The sequence below is a fragment of the Piliocolobus tephrosceles genome, chromosome 13 (assembly GCF_002776525.5).
Source record: "Piliocolobus tephrosceles isolate RC106 chromosome 13, ASM277652v3, whole genome shotgun sequence".
Classification (NCBI taxonomy): Eukaryota; Metazoa; Chordata; class Mammalia; order Primates; family Cercopithecidae; genus Piliocolobus; species Piliocolobus tephrosceles.
Genome location: NC_045446.1, coordinates 95,495,087 through 95,515,644, shown reverse-complemented (window position 1 = coordinate 95,515,644; position 20,558 = coordinate 95,495,087). Strand labels below are relative to the sequence as shown.

At 35.2% G+C, this 20,558-nt stretch overlaps 1 protein-coding gene across 6 annotated transcripts in view; it reads right to left on the bottom strand.

Annotated features, from left to right (window-relative positions):
* GRIA4 (glutamate ionotropic receptor AMPA type subunit 4) overlaps window positions 1-20,558 on the bottom strand; it is a 367,574-nt gene that overhangs the window by 226,653 nt on the left and 120,363 nt on the right. The gene's annotated exons all lie outside the window — the stretch shown is intronic.

Here is a 20,558-nt window from a genome sequence, read left to right as displayed (position 1 = left end):
AAACCAATTCCAAAACCCAACAGAAGCAAGCCAAATAAAGTAAGAGGACCCCAGGGAAACAGGTACACAGCCTCATCTTGCCTTTCTTAGTCCATGCTCCCAGTTGCTGCAAAAACTGTGAGGCAACATCTAAATAGAAAAAGATTCTTCTCAAAATTATTTTCCAATCATATTTTTATTATTCTTTTAACAGAACTGATTTCTGGTCCAAATTGGTGTGACTTTTTCCAATTTATATTTTAAGGGACAGAAATCTGCAAAGGAGATACCATAAAGAAGTATATTTGAATTCCAAATTCTTATAGTTTATCATGTATGGCTAACAGTCCTATTTCTTCTTGGCTTATGTAGCTAGCTTAAGAAGTGTTTAGGTCTATACAATTTTTATGTTTTCTGATTTTAGTTACTAATCTTACTTGCATTAGCTGTGAATACATAATATGGCAAGAATTAAATGAGATTATGTAAAAGTGCTATGCTATGAGAACATAGGATGTGATTAATAAGTGGCAAATTTTAACATAGATTTTCTATATGCACTTGTGTAGTTAAATAGTTTTACTTTTTAATAAGAGAATAAAAGGTTTAGTGAATGAAATACTACAGTTGATTCAAAACCAAGAAAGGAGGTATTCAGATTCTAAACAGAAATACCATTTATTTTGATAGATATTATATTAAGGTTTATAAAGAAATTCTATCAAAGAAGAACCATCAACTAATTCTGTGCTCACCAAGGAACTAGAATTTGATCCTCTGAGACGACTGACCAACATGGTAGGCTTGTTCTGACAATGTGACTGGCTATAATTTTCTTGCAAGATATAAGGAAGATTCTAATTTAACTTTCAGGCATATTAAGTTTAACTTAATGCAATGCTTATAATTTAAGTGATTTAATAAATTAAGTTGCTGCATTAGACCCTAATCTGTAAATGTTCCACCAAGGCTTTGGATGCAAGTATGTAAGTGGTCCACATTTAACATCAGTAGAACTTGGAGTTACTTGGCTCCTTCATGTTTTCCTATTTTTTTGTTCTACTGGTTTTCTTGCAAACTGAGGGCCAACTCTCAAGCTTTACATGATAAATAATATGGTTCGATTAATTTTTATTTTACTCTACTGAAAAAAGTAAATTGAAGAGCTGCAGAATTCAAATCTGAGATCCTGGCTTTTAGTTTGGTGCTGAAACTATACACAAATTTTAATACTTGTTCTAGAAAATGTAAACAAACAAGATTTAGAAGTCATGTATTTTAACTTATGCATATAATTAAGATTTACATAATCTTTTAAGTATGCCACTTGAAAACCATACGATTTTCAAGCTTTGGCTTCTAAATTGTGTTTTTCTAGGAACCCCATACATAAGTTCCCTGGAAGTACTCATGTGGCTTTGTATGAAGACTTTTGCTGAGAAAGCATGGGGTGGGCAGTGCTGAACTCGTTTTCTTGGTATCCCTCCCTTCCACCCTCACAAAAATCCAAGAGCACTTCTGCTTTCATCTATTTTAAATATTGAACAACTGACTGTATAAAATTTTATGTCCAAAATGTACTACACTGCTAAAGTTCAAAAACAACAATTGTGCTAAACATAAAATCCATCTACTCTTTATTCCTATTATATTGTTTTCATTGTAATCATTATGACTTTTCACTATTCTGGTACTCACTATACTATTTAATATTTTAATTTATTATGCTGGACCTCAACAAACAATATTTTCTGATATTTTATTGTCTTCTATCTGCATTCATTCATTTGCATCATCATACGTATCTATTTATTCTCCTTTTCATAGTTGTCTGTCATTCTTCCTCTATTCATATATACTTACTTTGAAACTATAGTCTCAGGTTAATAAATTTGCTTCTGATGTATTCTGTCACTTGCATTTTACATTTCTTTTGCAAATTTATAGCTGTAGTCTTATTCTTTTAAACATTTATTTTTTCCTATTTTATCTAGATCATAGGCTTAGCAAGTGAGCGTTACTGGGTTTTGTGTGTATGAGGATAGATTGTCAGTCAAATATTCAATGTTATTATGTTGGTATGCTAACTTGGATAGTACTTTATTTGGCCCAATGATTCAAATTTTAAAATATAGCTCTTTCCATATATAGCATTATAATCTAGCTTTGAAAACACTCTTGAATCAAAATTTTGCTTGGCTGAATCTTATGACATCTATTGTTGCTTAGCATACAAATAATTATTCAAACAATAAAACTTCTTAGATTATGTAAACTCAAACGTAAATTAATGAAAGTAAACTAAGCTGAATTGAATGTGTTCAGAATACATAAAATGGAAAAATGTAAATTTTTATGGTTTCATAAAATGGCAAAATAAATGAGAATTTATGCTTAGCCACTAAATTCATGCAATGATATTAGGTTGATCTATATTTTAAGGTATAAACACTAATCAGAATAAGGCTTGCAATGAAATAAGTTGTAATTTTAAGTGCACGTTCTGTGTTCTGTTTCACTAACAAGGTCACTTGGATTATGTATTATATAAATGAAGACATACAATAAACACATGATATTACTCCATTTTTTACCTGACTGTGTCAACTAAATATTTCTTCTCATCAGTTTCATTCCCACTTTCATTCCAGATGCCACCTTCCAGATGCCAAGCTAAGTCAAATGATTATATAATTTGTGATGATTTGTAGTTCTATATCACATACAAATCAAAGGACATGGCCTTAGCTCAGTGTTTCTCAAGTTATGGGACATAATCCAAGAGATGTGCTGAATTGTACTGACCATTGCAGCATGGTGAGGAAGAGCACAGTTCTTTCTCCCATCTATGGCCCTTCTCTTTCTCCTGTACCTTCAGTTTTCCACCTCTTAAGAAGTTCCTCTAACTGCTTTTAAACAAGCTCAAGTCTTTTCTTTTATAAAGCAAAGAACTTTCCTGACCTCATGCTTCCTATCTCTCTACTCTTTCACAGCCATATAGTTGAAGGAGTCTTCTGCTCACACTCTTTTCAATTCATCTGGCTTCCACATTTTCCAACCACCAAAACTAGTCTCTTCAATTTTGCTAGCGACCAACTTACATCCTAAATCTTAGAGTTTAGCTTTTATCTTACTGGAATTCCCTGGTATGCTTGACACATTTGGACACTTCTTTCAGATGCTTCTTTACCTTGCATTCCTAACACCACAACTATGCTCTCTCTCTGCTCTCTCTGGGCATTTCTTAGTGTCTTTGAACACTTCTTACTCTGCTCCTTTAAAGTTGGTGTACCTTAAAATTCTCTCTCAATCTGCTTTTTCATTCTAAACATATTTCCTAAGTGAAATCATCCAGTTCTGTGGCTTTAGTTACCATCTATGTTCTCATGATCTCCCAAACTGTACCACCCACTTCAAATCTTTCTCTTGAACTCCAGATTCATGTACCTAATTGTGTTTTGCCTCTTTTATGCCTCAGTGAATTTTCTGAGAAATGATTGCAATGGTTTTCTTCCTTTTTCACATTATCTTCTAGAACTTTGCTACTTCCTCATTCAGAATGGAGTCTATCCTCTCACTTGAACCTGGGTTGACCTTTCAGACTGCCTTGACTATTAAAGTATCACAAAAGTGATTCTAGGGGCTAGGTGCAGTGGCTCACACCTGTAATCCCAGCACTTTGGGAGGCCAAGGTGGGCAGATCACGAGGTCAGGAGATTGAGACCATTCTGGCCAACATGGTGCAATCCCATCTCTACTAAAAATACAAAAATAAAATAAAATAAAATAACTGGGCATGGTGGCACGTGCCTGTAATCCCAGCTATTTGGGAGGCTGAGGCAGGAGAATCATCGCTTGAACCCAGGAGGTGGAGGTTGCAGTGAGCCAAGATCATGCCACTGCACTCCAGCCTGGGCAACAAGAGTGAAACTCTGTCACACACACCAAAACAAAACAAAACAAAACAAAAAAGTATCATAAAAATGATTCTATGTGACTTTTGAGGATACCATTCTTATTCTCTGGGGGTATACAAACTTTTTACTCCACCACTATGCTGTGAGGAAGCCCAGGTGACATAATGAGACCCACATAGAAAGGAACCAATACCTCAGCCATAACTAAGTTCCGAGCTGACTGCCAGAACAAAGTTAACAGCACTAGGAATAAATAATCTTAGAAATGCCCTCGGTTAAACTGCCCCAGTCGATGCTGTATGAAGTAGAGAGTAAGCCTTGTCCCAAATGTGACATCATGGGCAGAAGAAATCACTGTTATTTTAAGCCGTTCAGTTTGAGATGGTTTGTTATGCAATAATAACTAACAAGTAAAATATATGTGTACAGTACTTAGGAGTACTAAGGAGTGTGCCTACCCATAGTAAGCACTTAATAAATATTATGTAGACATGTATATTAATATATTGTTTGAGGTATGTGCCAAAATTTATTTTTTTCATTTCTTAATATTGAGCATTTTGGTTGAGCTTAGTATTGAGCATTTTGGCTGTTTTTAATTTTTGGCAGTGATAACATGCTCTTATGATAACCATTTTCATGTATATCTGGTTATTCATTAGGATATATTGTTAGAAGTGAAATTATAAAATAAGGAGTATGAATCTTTTTGGTTTTGATCAATATCACTAAATTTCTCTCCACAAGTTTATACTACTACACATCTCTCCCGATAGTAAACCATCTACTGGGTTTGTCAACTTTTCTTAATTTTCTATATTCTATATTTATTCTTTCAGTTGTTGCTCTTGTTTTATATTGATACTTGACATAAAATTCTGATTTCAGTAAATATCTCCATACTCCATCTGAATAATACACGGACATTTAAGCATTTTAACCTTAGATATTGCCCTCCTGTCATACGTGCTACTGTTGTACAGTATTATAGTTCCACACGTATTTAGTCATCTTAAACATTTCATTCCCTCTATCATATATTTCTATTGCCTAAAATCCTTGGTAATTTAATACTATTTTGTGTGTATTCTAATTTGTATTTTAAGTGGATTGTCAACATGTTTTTTTGTAATTTTGAATCATGAACTAATTTTCAGCAAAGCTCTATTTGTGAGAATTTAAGAAGGCTCTTTTGAAGAAGTATTTCTCCAGAGTGTTTTTGCATTTACTTATCCCAATTATTCCAATATGTGTTTGTAAGTGATGTGCCTGTGTTTGTGTGTGTACATGTGTCTGTGAATTTCTTCATTTATGAGTTCCTAGAAATTGCAGATAGTACAAATTTGAACAGGAAGTTCACATGAAAGCAGACAAATACATCAAAATTCTCATGGAATTATGTTATTTTTTATGCAGAACTCAAGGGAAGCCAGGATGTTTCTAGGATTACTGTTTGAGTCAGGGAACAGATTTTTTTTTTTTTCCTATGTCTACTTTCTCACTGATGCTGTAGCCTTTACAAATCCTTGTTTGTATGGTGATCTCATTTCCAGCTTTTTGCCAATTGTTGGTTCAAGTCCTTGAGAATCATTTTCCCATGTAAACCTCCCCCAGGGAAGCTTCAGTGCCTGCTCCTGTTCTCTAAATTTTTTCTGTTTCTTCGTTCTGTCCCTTTGATATTTTATTTACTTTCCTGTAGACTCACTATACGTTTGAAAAAATTAACAATTATAAAAACCTAATCCTTCTAATTGTTCTTAATAATTATGCTGATATTATAGAATCCATAATCTATGGAACTGGAGGTCTTTGCTCCCTTTGTTTGTAAGATTATGTGATCTAAGGTCAGAATTTTATCCAATTTTATGTTTGGCATAACCCTTAAAATATTTAACTTTTCTATGACTTGTCAATCCTGATAGTGCAGAAATTTCATTTTCTGCAAACTTTCCCTGATTCCTTTAAACTGAATTAACAACCTTTCCTCTTTTTTGCCATAATACTCTGTGTACTTCTAAAAAAAACGACCTGAATTTTCACAACAGTATTTGTTGTAATTATTTTTGATGTTGTCTATCTCTAACAATAGCCATGGTTTTCTTGAGATTCTTATCTTACCTTCCCAAGGGCTATATTTTCTGAATGAACAAGTAAATTAAAAAATCACAATAATATTTTTAGGAATAGTATTATTTTATATGATCTCATATATTATAATCATCTCAGAATATTTATTACTTCATAACTAGGATACTGTAATAATATTGTAATACAATTACTTGTCTTTTTCCTACCTACTAAACACACGCACACACGCATGGAAACACGTATATATATGTATATATACACATACATGTATACACACATAATTATTATTAGACATGACATGTAGCAAACATATCACATAAATGTTTATGAAAATATTATAATTATAGCAATAATTGTTGGGTAGTATCAAAAAATCTCTACTAATATTGGAAGAGGGAAATGTATTAATTTTAGTTACAGAAATAGGATGTGTTGAGTCAGTACATTCACAGGATAAAGAATAGTCAGCAGAACATTGAGGAGAAGCAGGCAAGCTGAAATAGAGGAGGCTATAAAATGTTTACATTCTGAAGCACATCAGTGAGATAAGCTAAGAACAAGGTTAAAACCAGGCCAACCAAGACAAAAGTCTTAATATAGACTGAACTCTGCAAGTCCCATTCCTGACTGCCTTCATTATGAAAGTCCTCTTCATATTAGTGATATTTTACTAATACGAATAATGTAAATGGTAACTAGAACAACATATGAACTAGATAAAAACTATATTTTACAGATAAAACTAAGAAGGCATTTGAGAAAACTTTGTACAACAGATAGAGGTAAACTTACGAGGATTATGAATTAATGGCATTGTCCTGGGTATGTTAGCTTAGAACTGCATTTCTGTGTTTCTTCTTCTTCTGGACTAGTCGGTGTAGATATGGTAGATGTTTTGTGTTTTTCTACCACTTTACCTCTTCTACAAAGTGACCATTACTACATGGATGGAAACTCAAGAACTAAACACATTCTCCTGCTCCAATTTGGCAAACTGGCTCAAGTTGATAGCATTGTAAAAACCTGCTGCCTTGAATAATAATCTTGCTAGCCTTTGTTGCTACCAAGAAGGGTTAGGATAGGTAGGTAGAAGATTTAAAAACAAACAATGATACAAATAAACATATTACTTTACATAGATGTTTCATAAAGAACTTTATAAAGAACTTTAAAATATATAACCTCATTTATTACTATCATCATTATTTTATTGTTACTATTATTCACATTTTGGAAAAAGAAGTTAGTTATTAGCACAAGAAAAGAGAGATTATAGAACCTTATCTAACACTTCAAAAGTCTGTCTTCAAGTTTCTATTTTCTTCTTATTTAGTCAGCTGGATTAGAGCATAGGACTTAAAAATGTTTTTCATGTATTAAAAGGTTTACTTATTCCCTTTTTGAAATGCACTGTATCCATACAAACAGAAACATAATTGGAATCTGCATCTGGAAAATGTCATTATGAAGGAACCAATAAAAACTAGAAGCACTATAAGAAAGTTGGCCCTAAATTAACAGTGTAACACATAACATGTGGTTACACTGGGCCTGGGAAATGGGAAGAAAGCAGAACAGAAAAGGAAAAGCTACTAAAACTCTTTGGCTTGTCTTTAATATTATCCAATTTGTATGTGATGTATAAGGTGCATTTATCTAAGTGTCATCATTTTCTGAGCTAAAGTAACAGAAGCTAAAGGTTTTTATAGTACATCTTGCATCAAGGGTCGCTACCTTGAAGTCCTGGGTCTAGAGAAGATGAGCCTTATTTGACAGCTACATTTTTTCCCCAATTGAATATGAATGCTTTGAGGTGAGATGTGTATTCCTCAGCAAACTGCAAGCCTTACCACTCTGTATTACTACTACTATGATGCTTCAAGTATTTATGTTAACTTCCTAGCCTTGTAGGATGTCTGTACTCGGATAAGTAATCTATGCATTTTTTTCCAATATGAATATAACTGGTTCTTGGTTTGGGGCAAATTGTTTAAGGTTGTGTCAAAAGTATGCTTAGTAGTGTTTTCTCCTTCTTTAGTAGAAAGCATGCACTGCTGAAAAAAAAAAAAGCTGGATTTAACACTACCATTCATTCCTTTATTCAAAAAACGTTTATGTACTGCCTAGTTTATTTCAGTCACGGTGTTAAACACTTGAAAGAAAATACAAAATAGTATTCCCACTAAACTGAGTTTCACAGTCTAGTGGCCAAGACAGGGCTCTAAACTGATAATCCAAGATGGTGAATATAATAAGGAACAGTCAGAGGGAACTGGGAAGCACAGGGAAGAGGTACTTCTCAGAGGGTGGAGTGGAGGGAAGGCTCACTGGAGGAACTCCTACCTGTCTGTGGAGGTTAGGCTGAAGAACAGTAATTAAAGACATACAAACCAATAAGTAGGCTATTGTAGTAGGCCAAGAAAGAGATCATAAAAGGGTAAATTAAAGCAGATGTGGTAGGCATACAATGTAGAGGTATTTAGGAGGTAAATATTTAGGAGTATTTAGGAGATAAATAGGCAGAATCTAATAAATTATTGAATGAGGAGGATGAAGAAGAGGGAGGAGAAGGAGGGAAGACTGAAAGATGACTTCTTGTTTGTATCTTGAATGAATGAATGGATAGCGGTGGTATCACTTTGGGTGATAGCTTGGATAGCTTGGAAAGATTTTTCTTGGATACTGTGGAAGAAGTACAGTTTTATAATACACAGAAAACACTGGATTCCATTTTGGACATGTTGACTTTAAGGTGTCAGGTGTCTAGCTGGTAGTTGCGTATAAGAAAATGAAGTGGAGCAAGAAGAAATGGTTTAAATATGTAGATTTTCAAGGAAATGGCTGTGAAAGTCCACAAGAGATTCTACAAAAAGAATATGCAGTGAAAAACTCTTGTCTGATGATATAAATGTGGAAAACAATTCATTTCAAAATAATAGCGGATATTATCAGAGGAATAGGAGATCTGGCAGATGAAGTCAGAGAGGGTAGAATTTTTCAAGAAATGAAAGCTCAAAAGTATCCAATAATATAGAGAAACATTTTTCAGAATTACTTTGGAGGATTTATTTTTAGAGGTCCCTGAGTTGTCTGTGAGACTTTATCAAGTTGTTGTTAACATTTTAATGGTTATTTTAAAGTAGTGTAAGCATATGCTGAATCATCCAGATGACCTCCCTGAAATAGAGAAATGCCTTGGGATTTCAGTGCCTGTACTTCTATTTTTGAATAAAATCACACTTAAAATACCTCAGGGATAAATGATACCTAGAAATGTTAGGTAAACAAATGCGCACCAACTGCTTGAACAAAAACTTAGTGATAAGAAAATGGAGGCCTTATAAGCATACCCAGTTTAGGCACACAGAACATAAAAGTCTGAGGGCTCATGCTGGTAATCCCAGAACTTTGAGAGGCTGAGACCGGTGGATCACATGAGGCCAGGAGTTTGAGACAAGCCTGGCCAATATGACGAAACCCTAGCTCTACTAAAAATACAGAAATTAGCCAGATATGGCAGCAGGCGCCTGTGATCCCAGCTACTCAAGAGGCTGAGGCAGGAGAATCGCTTGAACCTGGGAGGTGGAGGTTGCTGTGAGCCGAGATCTCACCACTGTACTCCAGCTTGGGTGGCAGAACACAAAAAACTGATTTTTTGGGTTCACCATTCCAGTAACAACTGTGTTAGATACCAATAAAATGTGGGCTTTGGCAATTATGTAATGCTAAATGTATCTTCAAAGGAATATGACTTTACAGGGTATTAAGAGAGGCCATATATATACATATATACACACACTCATATAACATATATATACATACACATATACACATATTGCACTGACTTGCAACCTTCGCTTGTAAATCAGTGCAACTATAGAGCTATAAACCCCTACACATATCTTACCTAATCTTTGATTTATGAAATCTATGAAATGAGGTGTCTCCCCACCCATGCACCTTCACATCCCATTCGAACTCCTGGCTTCATGTGATCCACCCGTCTCAGCCTCCCAAAGTTCTGGGATTACCAGCATGAGTCCTCAGACTTTTATGTTCTGTACCTAAACTGGGTACGCACATATATATATAACATATACACACACACATATATACACACACACGTGTATGTGTGTGTGTGTGTAAATATATTTGACAGGAGAAATTTGAGCTTGTTTACAATTTAAGGGAATGGAGTCAGTAGAGAGCAAGATAGGATACAGAAGAGATAAGGGATACTAATTAAATGAGGCTCCAGAAAGATAGAACACATGGGGTCAAGGACAGATATGAGGTTGACCTTGAATGGGATGTGAAGATGCATGGGTGGGGAGACACCTCATTTCATAGATTTCATAAATCAAAGATTAGGTAAGATAGGGCAGGGGGAACAAGGGAACGTTGCAAATCAGTGAGATTTGAAAAGGGTGTTTGAAAGTAGTAGAAGTTTCAAATTGTTTCAGAGCGCTGGAGAAAAAACTAATGAAGAACACATGAAGTAGCTTATAAACTCCGTTATGATAAGGAACTAGGCTTATTTTATTTACAGCTGTGACTAATACAACACATGTAACATACTAACTGCCACATGATAGATGCGCCATAAAACCCTACTAAGTGAATAACAAAACAAGCAAAGTGAATGAATTTTTTTTATTATGAACACACCTAAAATCTACTCTCAGCATATTTTCAACGTATAATACAATATTGCCTACTATAGTCCTCATGCCAGACATCGACTTATTCATCCTACATAACTGCAAGTTTGTAAGCTTTGACCTGCTTCTCCCCATTTTATCCTCCTTCCTGTGCCTGGTAACCACCACTCTCAGTTCTGTAAGTAAGCATTTCACTATGTATATCAAAATATCATGTTATATACCTGAAACATATACAATAAAAGTAAATTAAACACAACAAATGATTGGATGAATACTGACAGATCTGAAACTGTGAATTGGAAGTGGCCACAATCTAGAAATGTATGACACTTCAGGCACAGGTAAGGCTGGTGACCAAAGGGAATAATTATGAGGAGTTGATGTCTAGAAGTTTGCCATTTCCCTTCTTGGAACACACTCCTCTCTTGGCTTCCCCAACAAGCATACTTTCCTGAGTTCCCTCTTACCTGACAGCTTATCCTGTGTTTCCTCCTCTTGCATTTCCCATTTGGCGCATTTTTAAAATATTGAAATAGCACTTCTTTTACAATTTTCTTTAGGTAATCTAATCCATTTCTATACCTTCAACTATTACCCATGTTCCAAAGCTTCCATGGTTAATATCTTCATATTGTCCCTTTCTTTCCTATGAGCTTCAGACTCAAATATCAACAGTTTCCTTGACACACCCTTTGGTTGTCTATTATGCACCTAAAACTTACTGGGTCAAAACAGAACCCTTCATTTTTTCCCCCCAAAACCTTTTCTCTGTTTTCTGCCATTCCCACAGAAAGCATGGCTATCTATGAAAATATTCTTGATTCTTATCTTCCTTTTATTTCTACATCTAATACATGAGAAAATCTTGATTATTTTATTTTCAAAATATCTAAACTATACCTAAATCCATTCACTCCCTTTGTTTCTATTATGCTGCCATTTTTTGCCCAGTCACCTTCAAGTCTCCTAACTCTTCTTCCTATTACCAGTTTTCTTCCTCCCTAATTATGCTCCTCTGAACAGAGAATGTAAAGAGACTGCATCTCATCCCTACTTAAAATTCCAGTGGCTTCTCATCATATTTGGAGTGATACCTATGTGATCTAAAAGGCACAATGACTTTTGCCTTTACTAAACTCACTTAATGTTGCACTCTCACTAACCATAGCCACACTCTCCCTTCTTCTCCTGTTTAAACTTATCTTCTCCTCTCACTTCAGGGCCTTTGCAGTAGCTGCTCTCGCCTGATCTTCATATAGCTGGACTTGTCACCATTCTTTTCTCAACAAAACTGTCAATTCCTCAGGGAGACCGTTTCTGACTCCTCTCTGTCCTGAGGTTCTCATAGCTCCAATCATTCCTTACTACAGTTATTTTCATCATAGCTCTTACCACTATTTGAAATTATTTATTTGATTGCTTATTTATGTCTTTTATCTAGGAAAATACACATTCCACAAGAAGTAGTAACTGGATTTTTGTTCACTGACATATCCCCAGCCCCTCAAATTGGCACATGGAAAGTGCTCAGTTAATATTTGCAGAATGAATGATATCATGGTTTCTGGCAACAGAAATAAGAAAGAAGAGAGACTGCGAGGGTGTGGAACGACTGGCTGAAAGCCGCAAGAGTCTACTTTCAGGTTGCTGAGTTGACTCTGGCAGTTAAGTTTCTGTTTCTGCAGTGAATCTTCCTCCCCTTTTAACCATGCTTTAACTCACCAATAGTTTTTATTTAAAGCTCAGTTTTCGAAAATTGGCAGCTATTAAAACAAAGAAGTATAATGACTCCTTGTGAGGAAACCAATTATAATCATAGCTATATATTAATTGTTTAACAATCCAAACTCAGTTAAGACATTCTCCTTTACACTTGACACAAATTGCCTCTTTATTTTATGTTTTATCAGGGTGATCTTATGTTGTCATTTTCATACATTTAATTTTTGCTAGCTAGAATGTGATGAGGCTGTCAGTGCATCTGGCAATGTAGAGCCTAGAATTGGGTGTGAAACGCAATTAATTTCAGGTCTTGTAGCCTCTCCCAAACTCTCACTGCTCAGCCTCTTGGACTGTCCTGAATATTTGTTTTTCATTCAATATTTACTTAATTTTTCCCTGTTGATTTTCAGAATCCTGCTATTTATCTTTCTTTTAAAATAAATCTTATTACCCCTCTAGATATTAAAAAATGATTTCTCTTAAAACACTGACAGTTTATTTGAAAACTTTACAAAGCCAGGCAAGAAATTCCTCTTTCTCTGATTATTTGATGGTAAAATGATAAGCTCCTCATGTTCAGATTTGAAAAGGCTCAATCAGATGGTGGATAGCATGCTGGGCCCAGAATTCATTAATTTATACCCTTAAGGCATTATCATAGGTTATTAATATGTAAACGCTAATTTTCTTAGAATTCTGAATAGTGGTTAGCTACAGTACATAAAGTTACTGAAGCTAATCACCATAAATGACAAGTTGAAATGCAAATTACACAAAAACATTTCATTTTAATTATATCCCAATTAAGTACGTTCAGTGTTTCAGATGTCTTCTCTGAAGCTGCTTCTGGACAGCACCATCAAAGATCACAATGAGATATAATCATGGGCTGCACTTACACAGTCCTGCACATGCTTCTCTTTAGTTTTATGACATCTCAGCTAGAAAGCACATTTCAATTCTAAATTAAACTAATTGAGAGCTCAGTAAAAATATACAGGCTTGTTTGCACATTTCTTTCCGGAGTCAGGCCATCATAATGGAAACACATGGCTCACTTTGCTTCCAAGGCCTACAGAAGAATAAGCAGAAGGCTATTTGCAATACTCAGCACGAGGAGCAAGATTCCATTCAGTGTAAAGATGGCTTCCTTGGCAGTAATTTGGGTGTGCAAAGATCACATCACTCTTTTATACTACTAATCTATAACCGTAAGGGCTCCAGTAAGTGAGCTTTTGGAAGGAAGGAAGGTGAGAGAAAAGGAAGAAAGCCATTTCTAAAAAGCATCTTAATCAAAACAGGTGCGTTTTTTTTTTTGGCTTTTTTTTTTGTCAACTTCCCATCATGAAGAAACAAAGCATAGGGAAAGAGACACCCAGTGATTTACTGTTTAGCATTCAAGGATTTAGGATATATTTTTACCTTTAAGTGATCCCTTAATGGAAACATTTGATTCATCATCTATATTTTGTACTATATAACTGAGTCACATAATTACAGTAATATTCTTTTTATGCCAGAGAAACACTTTTTCAAGGGTCTAAATAATGGGTTGAAAGTATTCCTTCATTGGAGGAGACACAGCTGTCTTCCTGAAAATCATTTAAATGCATTTTGGAAGTGGGTAACAGCAATTAAAAATGGAATGGAATAATATTTGGGCAGATATTTGAGTGGGTTTTAGAAACAACTATTCTCATGAATATTACACTTCCTGAATAACTGAAGTGTCATCACTTATTTTGGATCCAGAATTTGGTGACATTTGTTTAATGTCTGTTTTTACCACTCCATATAACTGTGGTAGCAAGAACTGTGACTGCTTTAATCATCATTCTTTTTTTTCTCCTCCAGCATTCAGCATAAAGCTTGGCGCATAGCTGGTGGCCAATAAATATTTGCTGAATGAACAACTCAGTGAATGGAGGGAAACAAGAGGTCATATGTGAAAGGTATTTGAGATTCATGAAGATATTTAGCCCAATTAATCTACAGAATGAATAATTCCTCATTGTATTGAAGATGGCACAAGTTACCAAAGTTAATTTACATGCAACTTGTCTGGAATTCACTTACACATTAAATTCGCTTACACTCATTAAATGAGACTGCCTGCTCTGTGCTTTAGACCAAGGATACCTATCCAAGTATTCTAATGCCATGTCTTAAGCATAAGAGGGAGCCATCCAGGCAGTTAGATGGGGAAAGCGAACAGGGTAGGAGTTGGGGGGGAACTTATTATATACCCACGGTGTGTGAGACTCTGTAATAGTCATTTTATATTCCTTATCTCCTTTAAACTTTATGACATTCTTATAGGGAGGTATTCTTGCTTTCCCTTTTCTTTTTGAAAGATGAAATTTGGTAAATGTATGCAACTAATATAAGTTTATATATCTAAGTGGTGAAAGAACAATTTTGTAACCTATATCTGCTTCCAAAGTTCATGTTCATTTCATTCCACCACTTGAAAAGAAAATCACTGGCTAAGTACTTCTTCCATCCTGCTCTGCTGAAGGGATTTTGACCACTATACCTTTATTGTTACTGGAAGAGGCACTCTAAGAATACTTATACTTCATGGAAACAGAAGTAGGTCTTAAGGGATTATGGAAAATTGGTTTCTTCTTAAGAAGCCACTTCTTAAAGCAAACTGAGTTTTTGCTGTCAATTTAAAAAGGACAAACATATATATAACTCAGAACAATAAAATTGCAGTAACCCATGTTTTACTACATTTTTCTTTTATTTTTGTAGTTGTGTCCCATACTAAAGTCCCCTGCAAAAAATCCTGAAAGAGAATTTACAGCTAACCATGGCTAGATGGAAATATTAACTTTGCATGGTTAATATTCACATGTAAAAACAATTTCTTCCTCTTCTAGAATATAATAATTGAACTAGTAGTCAAATGTTAGTAAAAAGACATAGAGCAGTCAATTTAATTGTGTGTTGTCATTTTTTTGGCTGTGTTCAAATTTCAAAAACAATTTTCAAACATTTGGGCTGTACACTAAGAAGGACAACATGAAACAGAAATAATCAACTACTCCAGTTACTTGTTAAAGTTATACTTTTAAAGCAACAGCTTTTTGAATTCTCAGCTTAAAGCTCTTTACATCTTTTCTCTGTTATTAGAATATTACAGAATAGAATGCTATCTAATAAAAATGGTATTTCATCCCCTTTGATATTAAACCATGATTTATTACTCAAATAATACCATTAATAATTTTCTCTTGCTGCTTCTGCATGTGTGTTTGTGTGTGATGAAAGCAGTAAGTGCTTTGGGTTTTAGGAAATTGTAACAGTAGAATAGCATATGGCTTGGTACAATAATCACTATACTCTTAATCTTAAAGGCATTAAAACTTGAAGTATATATTTCTTTGCTTTTACACTAAAGTAACATTTTTTTTCTAATAACATATATTAGAATAGTTCAAATCCCTTAAAACCAAAAGGTCAGACTTTAGTCTATTTCGTAGCTAATACAATAAAAAGAAGTTTAATCATTGCATCTAAAGCAAAATAATTTATGCAGTGCAGTGTAAAGTCTGATTATGTATATAAAGTAACTTATATCAGGTGTTTATGAGATGAACAAACATGTATACTGTACATATACTATACAAGGAGATTCTAAATTTTTTCTAAATAACTTGAGTATTTAGTGTACTACATAAGAAAATAATAACTTTCAGAAATTGTATAGTAACAGTTATTATTCTGAACAAATAATCATGAATATTTCAAATATAACATTTTCCAGCACACACAGCCATCTTTTTAGAGAGAGATAGAATGACTATTCTTTCAATATGGCTCTGATATCCACCTACCATTAATTTACTCTAAATGAAGACTGCAAAGTACAGCATCCACAGGGCCTAGGAATGTAATGTAAATGGATGAGGCAGGCCGAGGGCAGGGTGGTGAGGTCACTAATGAATCCGAGAGTATTTACCCCACTACAAGGGGTGCCACTGTCATCCCAAAATGGTTGTTGCCAAGAGGGATTAAAGGCCCAATGTGTCTGGGTATTATGAATTTTTGATAGAATCTTTATATCTGAGTATTTGTGAATATTCTTCCAATTTTTAAGCATTGGCCACCAATTAAAACATTTATTTATTTTAGAGTGTGCCAAGATAAATTTTATTTGTGGGCAGCATATTGTCTAGTTCTGACAGTTTTCTGGGACAACTGCTGCCCCTTCCTCATTTAAATTTGCACATATATTACCAAACTAAAATTTCTGATCTTCACAGTGCTCATTTTAACCTGGTGCTTTTAAATTTGAGCTGTTTATTGTCAGTTTAAAAATGTACGTCTAAGTATGTAAGTGTGTATCATTCTAGTGCTAGGGAGAAAACAACTTTCCCAGATTATGGATTTTTATGCCTATATGAGACTTAGAGACTGTCTAGATGGATTCTTTCCTTTTACAGAGGAAGATAGTAAACCTCTAAGTTATTAGGCCACTTGCCCATGGCCTTTAGACACTGACAAAGTAAAGCAGATGTCCTTAGCTTAGACAAAAAGTAGAGATACAAAGTCCATTCAAATAGGAGGAACAATTTAACAGTAAGATCCTACTTATAAATTAATAGAAATTAGTAGAAATGTATGTAATTTCTGTGAGAAAGAATGTCTACAGACCTGTGAGAAAGGAATGTCTACCTTGTGTCTTGTTATTTAAACTATATTTTATGAAATTGTTGCACCCAGAGAGCAGGATGAACACTTCGGTGGATATTTACTAATGGGTCTGAGCACATTTTAATTATTAAAATATTTAATCAGTAGTATTTACATGTTTAATAAATTATTATCCTTTCTCTTTTGCTGATTAAGACAAGTGAGTTGTTTGTTCACTTACAAACATCCATGGTTCACTACATTGAGTCTAAGCAGATTTTTGTTTTTGCAACTTGATTTTCTTTCTTTTTTTTTCTGATAATGTTCACTGGTTTCATGGTGGAAAGTCTCTAAGGATTTAATCTAAAAGCTAATTTTTTGAATAGTGTGTCATGTTTGAGGTAGCTATCTGTTAGCTCAGTGCATGTTTGCTGATTTGCATATTGTATTTTAGGTACTCTGTTGTGGGCTGAGAACATACAAATAAGTAAAACGTGTTACATGATTTTGAGAATATGGGAAACTAGAACTTTATATGGCAGTATTTAATATCATCATGGCTGTAACAACGATTCATTCAACAATATTGAGCATCTACTCTCAGTTAGACACTGCCAGGTGCTGGGGGAACACCCCAGTAGAGAACTCACATGTGATCCTCACTCTTACATTGACCAAGTATTGATAAGTAATATTAGTGCGTATAAAATTAGTGCTTATAAAAGAATAAAGGATAGAATAAGGATGCAAACTTAAATTGACTGATAACTAGGAGTATGCCAGTCACAAAGTAGAGAAAACACTTTCCCAGACGTAAAGGAAAATTGCAAAGTGCTATAAAGAAACTGAACATTTTGTTTGGTGTCTGAGAGGGAGGGGAAGTGGTGAGTGATAAGGGTGAAGAGGAAGTAATAGGCCAAGTCTTGGAGAACAGTGTAAGTATCCCTGTGGATTTTGGACTGTATCCTAAGGATGATGGGAAGCCATCTTGTTCTGAAACAGGAGAGTGAAATAATCTGATTTATGATTTTAGAATGCTAGTTATAGTAGGGAAAATTAATTAAATGGAACTGTAATGGATCCTGGGGAACTTGATCCTGGTATTGCAGTAGTCTAGGCAAAAGTTGTTGAAAGCTTAGAATGCAAGGGCTGTGAAGAGCAAGAGAAATACATGGACTCAAGGCATATTTAGTGAGTAGAATTAGTAGGCTTTGGTGATGAATTACATATGAGTGTTAGGCAAAGTTTACATCTCAGTCTCTTGCTAAAGCAACTGACCGAATGCTGTTGTGTTTACCATTTACCAAGGTGGAGTAAACTGTGGGAGGTTTAGTGAGTCCAATTTTATACATACTTAGTTTGAGATACTTGGAGAAAATTCAAGGTAAAATGCCAAGTGAGCAGATCTGTCAGTGTCTAAAGGCCATGGGTCAATATATACAAGAGATTATATATATGTATACACACACACACACACACACACACATATATATATATATTCATATGTATCTAATGACCAATATGGTTATCATTATGGGAACATAAAAGAACACAGGAAAAATGTTTACAGTGAAGCTAGTAAAGTAACCTTAGCAGGAAAGGCATGAGAAGTAAGGAAAACCAGTACAGTGTGATATCATGGAATTCAATAGAAAAAAAAGTGTTTCAAAATGGAAGGGGTGGTTATTGGTATCGACTGCTGTTGGAGCAGGATTATCAACAAGCAGAATAAGAATAGATGTCTGGCCAGGCACGGTGGCTCACCCCTGTAATTCCAACACTTTGAGATGCTAAGGTGGGAGGATCACGAGGCCAAGAGTTTGAGACCAGCCTGACCAACACAGTGAAACCCCATCTCTCCTAAAAATACAAAAAATTAGCTGGGCATGGTGGCAGACGCCTGTAATCCCAGCTACTGGGGAGGCTGAGGTAGGAGAATTGCTAGAACCTAGGAGACAAGGAGACGGAGATTGCAGTGAGCCGAAATCGCACCACTGCACTCCAGCCTGGGTGACAGAGCAAGACTCCATCTCAAAAAAAAAAAAAAAAAATAGACGTTTATGGAAACCAAAGAGAAGCTAAAGAATGAACACAGCAAATCCTTAAAGATACAAAAAACCTCCCAACAATTCTGTATTATGTAGAAGTCTAGTAATGTCTACTGGTAAATAACAATTTCATACATGCATCATATATATGGCCTATTCACTTCTATGTATATACGTATACTAACACTGTATCTTCTCTAAAGTGTGGCATCATCCAGTAGTGTGATATTAAAGATAATGTTGGTTATAATTATTTTCTTAACTTTGTGACAGCAAGGTAGTAATATATGGAGATGTATTAAGTCTTTCAAAATAACAATAATGCATTCAGGTATATGATATATCTGACAAAAAGAGTTTGTATATGCAATTAATCTACTTCTATACATTGATTTAGACAAGGAAAGAAGATAATATAAGAGATAACGGTACAAAGAGGCTGTTTAAGTGTGGGATACACAATTTGGACATTTAGACACATCAAATGAGGTAATAAGTGTGAAAGGAATGTATAAACTGCAAAGTGCTATGCAATTAATAAGAGCGTAATGGATGTTAGTCTTTTCTGCTGCCTGACATCTGAAAAACTTGCCTATGTTTAGGTAATTCACCACCTCATGAGTCTTGGAGCCTGAAAGTGCCAGATACTGTTTTCCCAGCCTCCCTGGCAACAAAGCTGTGAACTTGTGTGCCAGATATTAACTTATTGCCTCATTGCCTCTCAGCTCCAAATCTACTTTTTGTTGCCATGCTTTGTGATACTGGCATTGAATTGTGCAAAAATCCAGCTTTGCCAGCTGGTAGAATCCTAACTTCATTAATAGAAGGCACTAGAGTGACCCTACAAAATGGTAGCAGCAAGAAGACATCTTTGGGGTTTGGTCCTCTATTATTGTTTTTCCATGCAGGAGTCCAGTAGTTCCCACTGAAGAGTTCTAGCAGCACTCAGAGTAGACCACACTTCTCCCTAAACCATGACTGCTTGTAAGCATCTTCATCCCATCAGAACCGTCTCCATCCCTCCAGTAACACACAACTGCTAATATAAACTTGCACACTCTCCACATAACAGCAGCTTCTAATGCTTCTGCTGGTTTACACCCTCCACTCAACGCTGGACACTTCTATAGATATGTTTGCGCCACCCACATCCTCAGGCAAAGGAAGGCCACTTCTAGAAGCTAGCAATGGCTTGTGACCTCTTTGCTACTTGCAGGCTGCACTCTCCTGGAGTAGCCATACTCTCTTTGAAGTCTAAATTTCAACCTTGGCAGGAAGCCTTCCCCCATTCTTTAATTCCTTATTGTTCACGCTTCCTCAGCCTAGAGATAGTAGCTATTATTTTGCACTCAATATTACTGGACAGCTTAGAGTCCTTTCTATGTTTCCTAGTACTTAACATCCTTCTTATTTTTTATTGCACTTTAAGTTCTGGGGTACATGCGCAGAATGTGCAGGTTTGTTACATAGGTATATATGTGCCATGTTGGTTTGCTGCA